We start from the raw sequence: 11,986 nt of genomic DNA, 5'->3' as shown, positions 1-11,986 counted from the left end.
TGAAATGTCCTAAATGGAATTTTTGACGTGTAGCTCCCTTGATTAAAAATATTGATTGAAAAGTATTGGTAATCAGTCACCCTATGTGAACTGTATATCTATATATATATATATGAAAAAGAATTGAAATTATTCAAAAGTATTCTAATTTCATCATTTTCAATCCTTTTCAATCAATATTTTTAACCAGGGTCAAGGATAACTGACAGTTATCAATATGAGAGGACGAAATGATGCGAAACTTGATAGCTCATTGACATAAATGTGATAAAAAGTAAATAGATTATCGAATAGAGATATTTCGGGGCGAATAATCGAGATATAGATGAATGGATAATTAAATAAAGTAATTAACGAATGGAGTGTTGAATAAAATTAAACATGGAGGATTACAGGACGCTGTGATGTGAATAGAGGATACTCAGATTAAAAATATAATTAAATAAAATATGGGCACATACGCGATTTTCGGTACATCGCGATGGATATTAAATTGAGCCAGAATACAACACACATGACACCACATTAATTCCACTTACCAAGCGCTATATATATATATATATATATATATATATATATATATATATATATATATATATATATATATATATCCCTCAAACCGAGGTATTTTCATTCTATTTATTGCCAAGTACGTAATATCCGTTAATTTTGTGGGATTTCGTCTACAATTGTTACATTACCGCAGTATAATTACAAATCAATTCGAGTACAGTGACTATATTTTGTCTAGTGAAATTTCTATCATTGTGTTTGAGTTTTTAATTAATTAAATTAATTTTAAACTAATAAAATTTAACAAAATTAATTAAGCAATAATTTTAAATTAAAATTTTATTAATTTTCCATCTTAGATGATACACTTCAACGATTAAGGGTTAATGATTACGGACAATGTACCATGTATACAGATTAATGAACCAATTGTTACCAATTACAAGCTAATCCACTCGGACACTGATACGTCAATCGATCCAAGAACGGAAGCTTTCCTTTGACTCTTTAAAATCAAAAATGTTTTACTCCGTCCAAAAAATTACACTTTTTTTAATATAAATTTCTTTATTTATATTTTTTTATTACATTTCATAAAAAAAAAAACTATAAATTGCACATTTTTTTACAACACAAATTTTTATTTTACCTCTGGATATTTAACTACGCCATAAATCTGTTCAATTTATCGCTTATTTATAGCCAAGTATTAAGTTCATTCGACATATTTATGGAACATTTCGAAAATCCATGAGCCATATTGGAATATTGCATCTTTTACCATCAATATCTACATGAGAAAGTGGCAGAGACATCCAAGAATCTGTAAAAAAAAATCCACTGCCCTAGGTCAATTAGAAAAAAAGTTTTCTTTGTTAGGCATTTCAAGGTCACGCATTTTTTGAGATTTTTCGTGAAAAAAAAACTATTATTTATGATTATAATCAATGAAAAAAAGTTTTTAAGCAATCGGGGATACAAATTGACCTTCTGAGGTGAAAAACAAGAGTGTAAAAATTAGTAAATAATTTTTTTTACTGACAAAAATCCTGAAAATCTATTTACGAATACTTTCAATCAATTTAGTTCGGTAAACAAATTTACCTTGAGATTAAAATTACCGATGGAGTGGCCCCCAGCGGTCAATTATCCACCCCACTCCAAAAATCGTTCGCTCGGAAATTAATCACCCGTGTTTAGAATCCAAACTTGCGTTATAATTTCTAATTAATAAGTGAAAAGTATGATCGATAGTTAGAAAATGAAATAAATAAACGCTGAAATATTAAAAATATTAAATAATAAAATTAATTAATCAATAAACAGGATAATTAATCGAGATTTTGATAGAAATGAATTAAACAGCATCCATAGAAAGTTAAACAAATTTAATGGATTTTCCAGACTGAATTTCGTCTGCAATATGACAGTTGTGCTGTTTTGAAATTCATGACTATGCGCTCGTTATTTCAGACATCCCTGTATGGTGCATTCACCTCGCATCACCACTCGCGTTTTCCACTTAATTTTAATTGTTAAATGACAGCCGGTGAATATCTGAAAAAACAAGGTAATTCAATTCGATTCAATCCAACTGATAAATTATTTATTATCAACATGCTAATAAATAGTAACAATAATGATGATAATAATGGTAAATAAATAGAAGCGGAAAACCACCCGGTATTTACGACGGCTCGGAGTGGAAGGAATTTGTAAATGTGCTGCTTCGGACTCTCATAAAAATTTAACCCCCTTAGTAACTCTAAGCACGACTAATTCAAAATGGCGGCCGCCACCCCTATATCATTCTCAACCCTCGAGGCGCTTCGACGAAGAGGCGGCCTCTGAGATTGGGGTGGGGCCTACAAAGTATGGCGCTCACCCTTCAGAGTCTCAAAACTTTGAAATTGAAACCCTGCATTCTCATCTTTACTTTACGGCCATATCCGACGGCGGGATGTTAGAAAGCTCCTAGCTTTTTTTTTTTTTTTTTTTTTTTTTTTTTTGTAGGATCAAGTTTGTGGCAACTTTTGAGGTCGATGGTTTATTCTTGTGGTTAATTAAACCAGAGAGTTTTTTTTTTTTTTTTTTTAAAAATTAGGATTTAATTTAGAATTAAAAAAAAAAATTTGTTTTTATTTTTTTTCATTGTCAAAAATTGAACAAATTTTTTTTTTTGTAATTAAATAAATTGGATTTTTATTAAAATAAAAATTTATTAATAACATGCCTATAAATACACAATGGGGTTGAATCAGCGCTGAGAACGTGATAGTGAAGAACGTCTGTGCATACCAGAGATAGTAGAGGGACACCGAGATTTCGTGTCCAAGTAACGACCACTAAGATTCTGTGAATTCTGAGTTATAGTAGTAGTGAATACTGAGAATAGTTTACTATCAAATTATACTCCAGCAAACTTAACTCATAACTCATAAATTTATTAAAATTACCACCTGAATAATCTTTTAAAAATATTAATTAAAACCTCAAAATACTTTTGATAATTTCCACTGAAAACACCAATCACGCAAACTGTGATTTCTTCCAGCACAAATTTTTCTGTACTGACTAACAAGATCCGAAGCTTGAACCCTCATGCGTAACGCACCCCATTACACCGTAAGAACGGATTTTTATGATTCTGCGCTGAGGCTGAGAATGTTGTATTTTTATCCGGGATTGCGCAAGCTTTAAAAAAGTATCTTTCCGATTAAATTATCCCGTGCTCTTCTTTTATTTTTCCATTTCGAGAACGTTGATTCGCTAATGAGGTAATGACTTTTAGAGGCTTTGCTGCCAGAGCGTTATTCTCTTTTTGTTTTACCTATCCTTCAAATCGGGACGGGGACACATGTAGCCGTAGCAGTGGAACTCGATTAGGACGCTATTAACGGACTGGGCTGGCCGAGCTTGGATTAGGTAGAACGTCCTCGTAATGGGATCAGCGCACTCGTTTACGAATGAGCTGTTTCATTTCAATAGGTTGCAAACAATCTCATTTTCTCCAATATTATTTATAAATTTGATATAAAAAAATTAATCCATCCATACTTGGCTTTTCTCATATTTAATTTGTCTTTCTATATATCTAATCTGAAATCCACAATCAGAACAGTAACTTGATGATAAACGAAGCAGCTTTGATCTTTAGGCTTTAAGCAAGCCTACAGATACAAGAACAAAACCAGGAAAGCTCTATCGTTTGCCGGAACTCCCAAAGTAATCTCTAGTTTTCACTTTGCAAAGCATAAATTACTGTTATTTATGGTTCGAAGGCCGATTTTCCCATTCCAGGACGGAGGATTTCTTGGACTGGAACCAAGAGCAGAAAGTCTTGGTGTTCTTCCCTAATGCGAAGGCTGTTTTGAACCTTGAGGGTTAAAGTGCCTCCTTGAAAGCATAAATCCAGCAGGCTCGCAGTAACCTTCTGGATAATTTGGAGGAAGAGTCTGAGACTGGTGTGTAGCGGCTTGGATAGAACCCCAGCCGAGGTCTCGAACTTAGCATCCAAATGTAGGGATGCTGGTAAGGGTGAGTATATAAATTCGTGTGTCGGTTGGAATAAGGTTCTGTTGGAGCCGCTTTCAGACGTCTCTCCGTTTCCTGGGTCATGGAAAAGGAAGAAACGATGGAGGCTGGCGCACCACCCTCGGAGCTGAGGTTCGGGCTTATGTGGGGAGAACTAGACAAGTCAGAGAAGTTGAGTCTAGCAGTCGAGTGTGGAGAGTTTGGGGTCTCGCGGGAGGCAATGGAAAGCACCGAAGAGAAACGCTCCGCGATGAGGCTCTAGCACCCGGGGGGTGGGATGGGAGATAAGAGAGATACGACGTGTAGGGGTGAGTTGTGTAGGAAACCGGCGCAGCACCTTCTTGGATCAATAAATGATTTAACATTCACAAAATGGCGCGAGCGAGTACGCCTTTCTACGAGTGAACCTTAGAACATGCTCTATACTAGTCAAGGCATCCATGTGGGTGCCGAGTTAGAGGGCTGCTATACACACCAACACATAATCCACAGAAAGATACCGTCAGGACGGAACCAGAGAACCGGAGAAATAATATTATCTACCTTAGACTCTCCGCCACCCCTAAAAGGCTCACATCTGAGGAGAGGATGTCCCACCTTGAGTTCAAACTCAGGAAATGTGGGGAAAGGCTATACTAGCCCTCTATAAACTTTGCCGCTGATGGAATTTGAGATTTTCTCGTTCCTTTTCTGTAAAACAAGACTAGACTCGATAAATAATTATAAGTTCTAACTGCAAGGTTTACTATCCTCCCTGTTTTTCATCCCCCCTTAAATGCACCTGGAATGTCCCAAGGCTGAAATAAATTTACCCATTAATGGCAAGGTTGTAAAGTGGATATTACAATGGCTGAAGAAGCATCCAGGAAGTAAAATCGAGCCCAAAGGATGTCGTATAAGATACCTTAATATTAAGAGGGCATTAACGGAGGCCATTTCGATGACAACCTAAGTGTCTTATCCTTATCGATAAGCTGTAACGTTTCACTATTCCTTTTACATATTAACACGCTTGTCGTTTGCGTAACAAGCTATCGCTTTGACTTCAAAGTCAAGATACAAGTCTCATACAATGGAACCCTAGAGATTCCTTGTAATTATGTAACTAATGCGTCTTGTAAGGAGTCATAAGTTAGGAAAATTCCAACTAGGATACTAGCCAAGTTTTACGTAATTTGATAAAGGTAATTTACTTTTCTGGGTGGTACCAGGGCTAAATTGGTCGGTGCAGAGACCCAGGTTTCTATCACATATCTTCATTAAGACGTTAGTAAGGTCTTGGTACCTAGTTCCTAGTTGCCCGGGGTAAGGACACGGAGGTTAGACGCTGGGAAAAGGATGGTTTGAGTTTTGGAGTGAGTTAGTACCTACTAGAGAGCAGCCACCACTGGTGTAGTTCCTCCAAAGTTTGTTGTGTGTGAAAACAGGGTCTGATTTGAATTTATATTACTTGCTCGCCCGTGCATCCACTATTTCCTTATTCGCCTAGCTCCAGCTCTCTTCTCCTCATTTTACTTGGGTATTGCGACGTTTTACTTTCGCCACCCACCCTCCCACTTTTGGGGAACACCGGCTGCCGAATTTCCATATATCTGAGTAGTTACCGAGCCTCTAAAACTCGGTTGGGTGCCTGGTAGAAACGCGCAACGCATAAATCCAAAGTTGCGATCTGAACTGTCCAACCTTCGATGGCCCAAAATTTAAGACTTTTTTTGATTTAGATCAGAGGCAGGAAAAGTGTTGAGCTATTAGGAGGTTTTTTTTTTTTTTTTTTTTTTTTTTGGATAAATCGGTCGTCTTTCAACCGGGCGATTAAAATACAGGGTCGTTATAAGGAACAATTGAGGAATGAGAGGATAAAGAGGGAAATGAGGAAATGTGGGTGTATAAAGACACTGGAACATACTGCTTTGAGCGGTTTTTAAACACTCGGCGTATTTATAACCTTCACCCTCCCGGTACATCGACTGGAGAATGGTGGCTGTGAGGGTGTCTGTGAGGGTAGTCAGAATGACGCTCTGGTCTGGTGTTCTCGAGGTAAGCGCGAAACAATTAAAAGCTTGCCAAGCACGCCTGAAGCACAACCACTAACTTGATCTCTCTCTTTTATTTTAACTAAATTTTATATGTCCCGAAATTAAGCTCGCTTTGTTTTTACGACTTTTGGTAATATATTTCACACGGTTAATTGTTGAGCGAGGAATTGTAATGGAAAAACTTTTTTTCTCAGCGAATTTTACGTACTTGGAGGATCTTTTGATTGATTAATACGAAAATTAATATCTCCCGTGTTTTCAAAGAAGTTTTTTCAATTTTATTTTTTAACTGATAAGTCAGAGGGTAAATTCGAATGTTTTTGACTTATATACGAGTCATTTTTACTTCTTAGAAATTTAAATAAATTTTTTTCAACTTATTTTGGTGTAATAAACAGAGATAAACCTCAAAATTCAATATTTTACGAAAAAATCGATGACCTTGAAATTATCTAACAAAGAAAACTTTTTTCTAAATGCATTTTCAGGTTCCGTTTGATTTTTTCCTTTCAAATTACATTACAAATCATGCTCTGAACCGGTAATTAATAAAGAAAACTAAAGATTAACGCATAACTAACAAAAAAAAATTTTTTTTTTTATGCATTTCCTTCATGTTGATGTCAACAAAGAAATTGATCACTACAGAACGTAGTTTTTAATGGCGCCGAAATAGCTCAGTTGGGAGAGCGTTAGACTGAAGATCTAAATGTCCCCGGTTCAATCCCGGGTTTCGGCAAAATTTTTTTTTTTTTTTTTTTTCGTTTTATTAAATAAATATAGTTTATTAATTTTTTTTAATCATTTTGCGATTTTTCCGAAAAAAAATTTCAAAACTTAATAAAATGAAAAGGTGACTTTATAAAATAAGTGTAAAGAAGGCAAGTTTTTAATCTAATTCTTCTATAAGTGATGAATTTATGTAAAAAAATATATTTTTGATAGATTCTTAAAATATTTCGTCGAATTTAATTTAAATTTAATTAAAAATTTTCGAAAAAGTAAACATCTAATTAATATTAACAAAGTTAGACTTGAAATAAATTAGTCGAAGTATTTGTTGGTAATTCGGGATTTGAAACTCGTTTCAGCTAATTAAAATTTATATTAATTTAATCACTCCGAACTCGGAAGTTTTCCGGATTAACTTCGATATTCACTCTGATTATTTTTCACGGTTTATAAAAGACTCAATAATTTAAATTCGCACTAATAACGATACTGAATCAAAAGTCTGCTCACAACTGAGTGTCGATCCGAAAAAATTCGAAGAAAACCCCAAGTAAGAAATGAGAAAAACCTGTAAGTTGAGTACAAGTTCCCCCATCGATATTGATCCGGTACTCGTGAGACTCTACCGGCAACAAACCTATCGAACGACATTCGCAGAACCTCCGAAAATTCCCACAGAACGGGTCAAGATAACCTGTCCGATGAAGGATCTCGGAATCAAATGGTCAAGCTGTCCGGCAGGCGAACAACCAGCAGGTCAGTGTTATACGCGGAAGTTTGAAGTTACGCAATTGCCTACTTCCTATTTTCGATTGGTGAATACCTGGTAGGGCTCGGAAGCAGAAAAGACAAAGGGCTGCTAATTAGATTAGCATAGCGTATGGTAATCAAGAGAAAAAAAAAACAAAGGATTGGGCGCCACGTGGTCAGGAAGCGAGGCCTTGACCGTGGAGTAACAATACGCATTGTTGCCTGGACCACGTGGACTTGGTGTCCAGCTAGGACAAAGGGGAGGATAGAAGGGGGTTGGGAGAGGGTTAGGAGGGGCTTGTAGCATCCCAGTGTGTATTAAGTGGTCGAAAGTCTACAAAGAGCAGTGTACAATTAAGTTGTTAAGCATTTCCATCTTGTCAGAAACTTACTCACAAAGGAGTGTGTCTGTAGTGCTCGCCGTGCATTTGTCAAGAATCCCGGTTAAGTGTTTACATAATGCATCCTAATGGGTACAATGTGCTTCTTTGTTTTAGCGAATGATCACGTGTTGTGTTATTGTGATTGTTCCAAGGGGATTTTTTGTTTTGAAAGTAATTAGAATTTGCCGTTAATAAATTTTCTAATATGGACTGATATGTCCATGGATTTATGATGATGGTGATGATTTTAAATTACCTGATATTTGCGGCTGACATGCCTAAAATGTTTATCACCAACCAGCTTACAGATCTCGGCATGTTAACCAACCCAGGAAGTCACGGGTAAGTTGGTGAGTAACTATCGCAGAGTACCTCAGCCCTCCTTTCTTCCCCATTGGAACCAACGGCGTCTATAACCAGTCGACAGATTTTAGTTCGGCGAGTTTGTTCGATTCGATATTCATCTCGAGATTAAATTCAATTTCTCCATCAAGTTACCTCAATGTGGCGTCGAGAATCGCGAGATGTTTGAAATTCTCCTACCACCTACCCTCCTCTTTATCCGTCTCTCCTTCGGGTCTCTGCCTCGAATCCTTCTCAAAAGCCTTCAATTTCATCTGCAATCTCATATCCCCAGCGCTGAGATAAAACAAATCGACTTGGCTCTTTCCACGTGAGCGCTCCTCCTCTTCCTCACCCTCTCTTCCAGCTTCAATTCTTCCTCTTCCTTTTCTAGCTCTCCTCGTTAATTCCCATTAGGGTATTAACGTCTCAGAAACTACGAAACGTATTTCAGAGATTGCCTCGGAGAAAGATACGCCAAAAAGAATGAGGTTCCTTGGTTAGAAGAGGAGGAAGCATCTCTTTCGACGTCTCAGAAACACTAAACTAGAGATGTTTCGGATCTTGAAGGCTCTTTCTCCATCTTAAAGTCTGCTTTCCTTGTAACTTCACCTTCTATATCGTTAATTATCTAAATTGAATCACCATCCGACCCGCGTCTCTTAGATCGAAATTGTCAAAGGAATACGCTAAGACGTGTACTTGCAATCTGGGGGAGGAGACGTTTGACAGCCTTTGCTGCTCCAGAAAATTCTATCCCTGACAATGTCAACCTACCTTCCTTCTTATCGTCTCTTTTGTTGTGGAATAATGGTTGTCAGAACTTTTCCAACCATTCGCCAGAGACTTTAACGCCGGGATTTTTTATCCCGCGGGGTGGAGCCAACAATAGATGGAAAGGTGTCAAGACTGTTGATTAGTTAGTGGTTGAGCAGCTGTAAGCTTTCAGCGTCTTGTCACATCAGCTCTGCACAATCAGAGCATCAGCATCCAGCATCCAGCACCCAGATCTAGGATCCACCATCCAGAACTGTCTTTTTGTACATTGTTCATCGTACGGGTGGAGTAGTCTAGTCGTGATGATACACATAAGATGAATTTTGCACGTTCATGTGGAGTCGCGACCCTCCACCAAAGCTACCAGATGAATCCTTAGTTGTAAGGGTTGGAGAATGCTTCTATTCTCTTCCAGCAACCCATTCTTGATTCTCCAGCAGAATCTTGAGCTAGAACCAGAATTTCTCTTTCTTGGAGATCTCATACATACATTAACGTTGCTTGTCAAGCGTACAACCGCTCTGCAGAGACTTAAGACACTGCTCTCATCCTCATTCCGCCTCCCACCGTCTGCCGAAGAATCTAGTCTTGAAGACGCGAGGGATTTCCGAGAAAATGGCTGCTCCAAAGGCTGGGTTGGGGTGGGTGTGTGGGTGTGTGGGTGCGTGGGTGCGTGGGTGGTTGGGCGCTTGGAGAATCAAATAGATAGGAAAAGGGAGTCTTGTGCCTCCAAGCAACCTTCGAGACATCAGTCCACCCTCTCTCTCTCTCTCTCTCTCTCTCTCTCTCTCTCTCTCTCCCTTAAATTTATTCCACCCCCGTTTGTTGGATCGTCTTCCTTTTGGTAAGCTTCCTTTTGGTTTATGTATATTCGCAACCCGGGCTAGAGGGTGGAGTCGCTCAAGACGCAAACTCTCGCGCTCACTACGTCGCGTCGAATTAAATTAATTAGGAAACACCAAGAGGATTATTATCTCAGCTTTCATGAGCTCAAGCTTGTCGTTATTTTCGAGACGATCTTGATGCTGCTGCTGGTGCTTCTCCAGGGTTTTATTTTGAGGTTTCCGAGAGTTTGGAGAGGGAAAGGACTCCGGAGTTGTGATAGAATTTCGTCAAACTTGCAAACTCACGGATTATTGTAATTAAAGTGAGATTTGTTTTCAGACTATTGAAGAATATACTTTTTCTAAGTTGATAATGAATTTTAAAACTCTCACAGCTTTTTGCTGCACATATTTTAATCATGGAACCTTGAATAGCGACTTCTTAATCAATATTAAAGATGTTGAACTGGATTTTTATGCATTCAGACCCGCAAATATTTTTTTTTACGAAATTATAGCGAATGCTAATGCCCGTAGAGTCTTTTTAATATACTTAAAATTGATCTATTCAATAATTTTAATCATTATAATTGCAATTTGTACTGTTAAAAGTTAGATTTTAGTACAAAAACTTCATTTTTTCAATACCTAACAAAGAAAACTTTTTTTTATGCGATTATTTTGGAATTTTTCAATCAGAAAATTATTTTATAACGTCTTTAGTCTACAAAAATTATCAAAATAATTGATAGCGACCAAAAAGTTCAGTTTTGACCCAAAAAAGTCCCAAATTTTGAAATCTAACAAAGAAAACTTTTTTTTTTTTTTATATTATTTAAGATTCAATTTATTAAAATACAATTTTGGAAGGTTTAAAATTACTTATTAAATGATAATAATGGAGAAAATAACAAATAGTGACTGAAAAATCTAAATTTGGAGAAAAAAAATTACAAAAAAATTTTTTTTCTAAATATATTGAGCTTCTGGATGCCAGTGTACCTATTATGGGGCGCTGAGGGTTAGCTTAGGATTACTTTTAAAGGTATTAATTGTAAATATAAGTAAAAAAATTTTTTTAAGGCATAAAATGATCATAAATTGGCCGTAGAAAATTTTTTACCAAGTTTCTGCCTTTTTGAGATGATTTGAATTTAATTTCTGAGTTATTAAGTAACCTAAAGTGGTAAGAAAACTAATTATACCCAGACATAGAGTCTTAAAATGATAATAACCCCTTAAAAAGTGAACGTATTATTAGATGAGACCAATTGAATTAAAAGTAAATAAATAATAAGTTCTGAATCCTTGAAACGCCTTGTAATATTTGCCGAGGATGGGACGAGGTCGATTTACCTTCTGGGATCGAACCTCGAGGAGTAGCACACGCTAATGGAAAATGTTTTAGCGTAAGTTCTCTCTCCGACTCGGCACGTATTTCTCTCTTGGACAATCTTCCCCAGGCGTTGGGTTTCGGAGCTACGGGGTGGTTACGCCGGGTGACAAGAGGGGTGAAGGAAGCTGGAAGCAAAGAAGCTCGAGAATCATCCTTCTAGTTAACAGGGGTGAGTAGAGCAAGCAGTACGCGGAGACAAGGAAAGCTTTCGCGCTCACTGTAATATAAGGGTAGTTTGTGTTGGAACAAGCTCCCGGGCGTACTGCTTACCACCCCCATCTCTCCCTTAAAGATGCCTCACCTCGCCGGCTCCGATTGGTCCATATTATTCAAAATGGCGTCTTCTATATAAGATCTGTTTTATTAAGGAACTTCTCTGGAGATACTAAATGTCTTATCATTTATTATTACAAGTTATTATCATTATTTATCGTTCATGTTTCGCTTATACCCGGGTCAGCTCACAGACACACTCACAGTCTTCTGTTTTTGACTGTACGGTCTTACTAATATTTGAATTCAAAGTTTCTCTTTAAGAAATAAAATTATTTCATTAAAAAAAATTTTTTTTCGTATCATATATCAATATATCAGGTTACATAATAAATATTTTAAATATTTATCTTCAGTCTAAAGCTCCAAGTGCAGAATTCTTCATATTTTCTACTAAAAAAACTGTAATTATTGTTTTTTTTAGCC

At 36.8% G+C, this 11,986-nt stretch overlaps 1 long non-coding RNA gene and 1 other non-coding gene across 2 annotated transcripts in view; one reads left to right on the top strand and one right to left on the bottom strand.

The window, feature by feature from the left end:
* Nucleotides 1-757: 757 nt before the first annotated feature.
* The window catches only part of LOC141532785 (uncharacterized), a 67,846-nt gene continuing 56,617 nt past the window's right edge, over nt 758-11,986 (bottom strand). Inside the window, exon 3 of the long non-coding RNA XR_012480130.1 lies at nt 758-1,336. This is a non-coding gene — a long non-coding RNA (uncharacterized LOC141532785). The remainder of the gene's footprint in view (nt 1,337-11,986) is intronic.
* Nucleotides 6,750-6,822, top strand: Trnaf-gaa (transfer RNA phenylalanine (anticodon GAA)). The gene has a single exon. It is a non-coding gene; the product is annotated as a tRNA-Phe (tRNA).

This window comes from Cotesia typhae, unplaced genomic scaffold, assembly GCF_013202065.1.
Source record: "Cotesia typhae breed Kobodo isofemale line unplaced genomic scaffold, CoteBio_Ctyphae contig_69, whole genome shotgun sequence".
Taxonomy (NCBI): Eukaryota; Metazoa; Arthropoda; class Insecta; order Hymenoptera; family Braconidae; genus Cotesia; species Cotesia typhae.
Note: the sequence above shows the minus strand (reverse complement) of the source record. Positions and strands in the feature narration are given on the sequence as shown.